At 37.1% G+C, this 6,000-nt stretch overlaps 1 protein-coding gene across 2 annotated transcripts in view; it reads right to left on the bottom strand.

Moving 5' to 3' along the window:
* lrrc47 (leucine rich repeat containing 47) overlaps window positions 1-6,000 on the bottom strand; it is a 78,219-nt gene that overhangs the window by 40,482 nt on the left and 31,737 nt on the right. The gene's annotated exons all lie outside the window — the stretch shown is intronic.

The following is a 6,000-nucleotide window of genomic DNA, read 5'->3' on the forward strand; positions in this document are numbered from 1 at the left end:
TTATACTTGCGTGCGTACTTTGCGTACATCTGGAGGAATCCACCAGGTGGCAGTGTGAGATATTATCACGGTGAGAACAGGTTCGGCTTCGCTGTGTTCTGAATTGCCTGGAACACCCATTAAATTCCGATGACACCTTGCCGCAATATCTCTGAAAAGGATGTTTAATGATTAAATCAATTAGTCCAGGGATTTGTCCATTTCCGCTAGCATTGGGCACGAGGCAGAAATAATCCCTGGACGAGGTGAATACAAGCACTCACATATACTTGCGTCACTTTAGTGTAATCAAATCTGCATTGCTTTGGAAGGAAACCGGAGCACACTGAGGAAACCCAGCAGGAAAGCATGTAAACTCCAGGCAGGGAATATCAGCGATGTGACTCCCTGAAAGACAGCAGCACTAACGCTCCACCACTGTGTCACCCCCATGCGTGTAATTATTAACAGTATTCATTATTTGAATGAAAGTACCGAGTTATCTGTAAAATGTAACATACATACTTTAATGCTTTTCATCATGAAAGTGATATCAAGTATAAATCTAAGGATTCTAAATGTGCAGAGAGTTGGAATATCATACATTTAATGTGTTCTGTGTGGCGATTGCTGCTGTCAGGACCGGATGGAAGCCCTAGAAAAAAGATGGCACAAAAGACAGTATGTGAGACTTTTAAAATGTATCGTGTCATTACGATCGGGAATATGTGACGCTTGAATATAAAAGCACCACGAATACATCTGTATGTCCGCATTTTGCTTCACCACATCGAACCAAACATTGAAGCGCGCACACCGATCTCGTAGGATCCGCAAAGCTTTCTGTCACAAGTAGATAGTAAACAAAGACTCTGACGTCACATTCCAACTTTTAGCACACTGCGCCCCCCGACTTTTTGCTGGCACTGCAACTTGCGCACACGTCGCGTTAATTTCTGAGGACCTGCTCAGAGGATGCAACAAATGAACGCTCAGAACGTGTGGCAGCCATGATGCGGGTGTGTACACGTTCTGAGCGTGAAGTATAAACAGGTCCTAACATGTAACATGCTGCCACTCTCTGTCTCCAGGTCAGTTTATTATCTACTCAACATTCTTGACTATTGCGGAATGTTCAGCACAATTATAGTGAAGTTGATCAAGAATTCACATTATAGCCATAAGTATGAAAAATAATGATGAAATTTTTGTCTTTCACCTAAAATGCTGATTGTAAATATGCAAATATTTGTGAAATTCACAAAGTTTTCAGAATATGATAGTCACTATTTTTAATTAAAGCAAACTGGTACAAAATGATACCACATTATTTTTGTTGCTTCTTCACTGTTCATACTTAAGATTTAAAATAAATAAATAAAAATTGTACACACAAGCAGCTGAATAAGTGAGCCTAAATTGCATGCACAATGTTAGTACAGCACAGGGTTGTCAAAAGTATCAAATACAGTTGAAACTCGGGTCACGAATGCCTCAGACCACGTACAAATCAGGTTACAACCAAAAAGTTCGGCAAAGTTTTGCATCTGTTCACGACCACAAACTCGGGTGACGAACAAGCCAGTTTCCCTTCCGGTTCGTATGCGCCGATTTCCGCACGTGTTCAGTCTCTCCCTGTGCAGCTAGCGCGAGAGAACGGGCTGAGTAAGGCCAAGAAGGCAGTTAAAGAATGCACCGGGCTTGTTTTTAAAGAGACCGATTCGAGCATTGGTTTTAACCTCATTACATTTAATGAAGACTTTTTTTCTATTGGATTTTAACCTCCACTTCATTTCTGTTTACAGCGATCGGTTCATAGCGTGCACTGCTGCAATGTTACTTTTCTTGGTTGTTTATTAAATTACGGATTTTTCAAATGTTCATGTTTTCCCTGTGCTTAAAACTCATTAAAAAAAAAAAAAATTGTTTACAGCGATCGGTTCGTAGCGTGCACTGTTGCAATGTTACTTTCTTGGTTGTTTATTAAATTAACTAATAAATGAAGAATTTGTTGATACTGTGAATTCATCCAACATTCAACTTTAACAAGGGCCCCAGTTCCTGAACTACCCACACAGCATGATGGAACCTCCACCAAATTTGACAGTAGGTAGCAGATGTTCTTCTTGGAATGCGGTGTTCTTCTTCTGCCATGCTAAATGCTTTTTGTTATGACCAAATAACTATTTTTGTCTCATCAGTCCAAAGCACTCTGTTCCAAAATGAATCTGGCTTGTCTAAATGAGCATTTGCATACAACAAGCAACTCTGTTTGTGGCGTGAGTGCAGAAAGGGCTTCTTTCTCATCACCCTGCCATACAGATGTTCTTCGTGCAAATTGCGCTGAATTGTAGAACGATGTACAGATACACCATATGCAGCAAGACGTTCTTGTAGGTCTTTGGAGGTGATCTGTGGGTTGTCTGTAACCATTCTCACAATCCTGCGCATATGCCGCTCCTGTATTTTATCTTGGCCTGCCAGACCTGGGTTTAACAGCAACTGCACCTGTTGCATTCCATTTCCTGATTACATTCATTACACTTGAAACTGACAGTTAAAACCTCTGAGACAGCTTTTTGTAGCCTTCCCCTAAACCATGATACTGAACAATCTTTGTTTTCAGATCTTTTGAGAGTTGCTTTGAGGATCCCATGCTGTCATTCTTCAGAAGAGAGTCAAAGGGAAGCACAACTTGCAATTGATCACATTAAATACCTTTTCTCATGATTGGACACACCTGTCTATGAAGTTCAAGGCTTAACACTAGAATTACCACAGCCTACGAAAAAAACTCCTAGATCCAGCCCACCTTAAATCCCATTGCACCTCTCCGTCAGCGTCTTCTGTCCTGTAAATGTGCATATAAAGACAAGCAGCCTGCTATTCCATCCCCCCCACCGCCACAGAACGTGCACAAAGTTCACCCAGCTCATGCCCTGATTATCTGGGAGTGAAATGCTGGAGTTTTAGAGTAGAGATAATAGATCGTTATGTGGAACAAATGCATTTCATGTGTGTTCCGTTTACAATATTCTGTGTAAACACATTGTTAAAACAGAAACGTTTTTCATATTTCAGTAATAAATGACAAAATGTTGGCATAAACTATATAATGTGTGAAGCCTGAAGTCCAAAGATCAAATAAACACCTTCACAAGAGGTTCAAGGACAATACAACAGCTTCCGTGGCGTAGCGGTAAGATTTGCTGACTTGTAATCAAGAGTCCCTGGTTCGATCCTGACTGACTCCTATATTTGCAGTTTTCAGTAGTGAGCTGCTCTTATTGTTAATATTATACAGTACACACATATATTTGGTTTGCATCTGTAACAGACAGTGTACATGTATAGTACTTGTAAAAGTTACCGTTTTTTTTCTTTTCCACTTTGATTCTCTCAGTCACGATCACGATACATACTACCACCCAAGGGATCTGACGCTGTTAAGTTTTTATTTGAAACTGGGAATAACTGTAGATGTGAGTGGTGTTTTGAAGCAATGGAACTGGACATTCTCTGATCTGGATGGATAAAAGCCGACACACAAACGCTGGTGAATCTACCTTCTTTGTATCTCACCGTCACTTGATTTTTTTTTTTTAATTCAGTTTTATTGAGTGTTCCTGCTCATGCTGAATTAGTATGCACCTTATGGTCTATGAAAAACAGAGACATGGGTATATATGTTATTTGGAATTATTAATTTTATGATCTGTATAGTACACTCCTGAAAACATTGTGGCACGGATGCAACATTATTCATATTATTCATATTCATTCACATAACATCTTGCAGTTGTAATTGGTGACCGAGTGTCCCCCCCCCCCCCCCCCCCCCCGATCTTGCTAGACCCCACATGTTGCTGTATGCTGCTGTTTCTTTTGTACTCCAGGACATGCAGAGGAAAGAATAGTACAGAAAGGTCAGTTTCCGTGCTATATGCAATCATCAGATTAAAATGTTAACAGTTCACACACACAAGGACTGTCCTTCCTACATTTACGACGTGTGTCTATATACATACATACATCCATACATACATACATATAGTAGACCCCCGCAAAAGTTGCAGTTCAGGGTTCGCGGACTCAGTTGTTTGCAGATTTTCCTTAGAACCTAACTATTAATTGTTAGCGGAAAGCGCAAATATCCTCTGCAATTTTTTTATGGCTTTTTCGTGGCAATACTGTGCTGTAGAGAGAACAGGAAGCAACTGCCGAGGGAAACGCAGTTTGGGATGGTGAAAGTAGCCAATCTGAGAGCGTTATTCATTTCTCCTTGCTGTTGCCCTGTTGACTCGTCTCCAGCTGAGTGTTCTCGTGTTTTCCATTTTGTTATTGTATTCATTTTGTTATTCTTAAACGCACAAGATATCGCCGAAACGCCCTGCACCTTCTAAGACTTTTGGCACTGAGCCTAAGCGGCAGAAGTTTAAAACACTCCAAGAGAAGGTTGAACTACTGGATTTGCTCCCGGAACGAAAAAGTTATGCTGCAGTAGCGCACCACTATGGCATTAATGAAAGCACCACACGCTACATAAAGAAGAACGAAGCAGCGATCTAGAGTACTGTATCTGCAAGTTTCTGTGATAGTGCCAAAAATGTAACGACCGTAAGGAATAAAAATATCGTCAGGATGGAATCTGCCTTGGCATTGTGGATTACCGACTGCAGGAAGAAGAACATCCCCTTGAATGGTAACATCATCCGTGAGAAAGCACGGAAATTGTATCAGCAGTTCGCTACAGGAGACAATGTAGCAACTTCCCACCACAATGTTCCTAAAACCTATAAAGAAAAGCCAGCACGAAATCCCACCAGAACAAGTCCCATCCAAAGATATGACTCTTCCTGAAGCGCCTGAAGAAGAGGCATCATCCGATGCATTTTAAATCCTCTGCATTGTACTGCACAGCTACTTCATCATCATCATCATTGGTGAGTACCCATACATTTCACTGTGTTTTAATTAAATGAAATTATGTATTTACTCTACTTATAACAAAGAAAATGACAGCGCATACCAAAGAAAACACGCTTGCAGGAATTACAGTACGTATAGCGGTAACTGGTATTTTACATTCTAGCACTGCGGGAGACATTGCAGTACAGTACTGTACAATATACGGGTTTACCTTTACATTCTATTTTTAGGTAATATATTAAGGTAATTTATTAGGTAATGTATTAAACTGAGTTTGCAATGAAATTAAAGTGCTTTGGGTCATACTGTATTTAGGGTTTAAACTATAAAAATAGGCATTTAAAAGGCATTTTTTTTAAATCAAATTCAAAAGTTGCGGTTTTTCACAATTCGCGGGTGCTCTAGGAACGTAACCCCTGCTAATGTTGGGGGTGTAATGTGTGTGTATATTTATTTCTTTATAGATATACAGTATCTGTATCTCGATATATCTCTCTCTATATTTATATATATATATATATATATATATATATATATATATATATATATATACATATATACATATACATACATATATATATATATACATATACATATATAAACATATATATATATATATATATATATATATATATATATATATATATACACATACATATATATACACATACATATATATACATATATATACACACATACATATACATATATATATAATATATACACATACATATATATACATATTATAATATATAATTATATATATAATATATATATATATACACATACATATATATATAATAATATATATATACACAATATATATATATATATACACCCACATACATATATATATATATATATTTATATATATATACTATACACAGACATATATACATATATATTATATATATTAATATATATACACACATACATTATATACTATATATATATATATATATATATATATACTACATACATATATATACATATATTATAATATTATATATATATTATTATATATTTACACATACATATATATACATATATATTATATATTATATATATACATACATATATATACATACATAT

Source organism: Erpetoichthys calabaricus, chromosome 8 (genome assembly GCF_900747795.2).
Source record: "Erpetoichthys calabaricus chromosome 8, fErpCal1.3, whole genome shotgun sequence".
Lineage (NCBI taxonomy): Eukaryota > Metazoa > Chordata > Cladistia > Polypteriformes > Polypteridae > Erpetoichthys > Erpetoichthys calabaricus.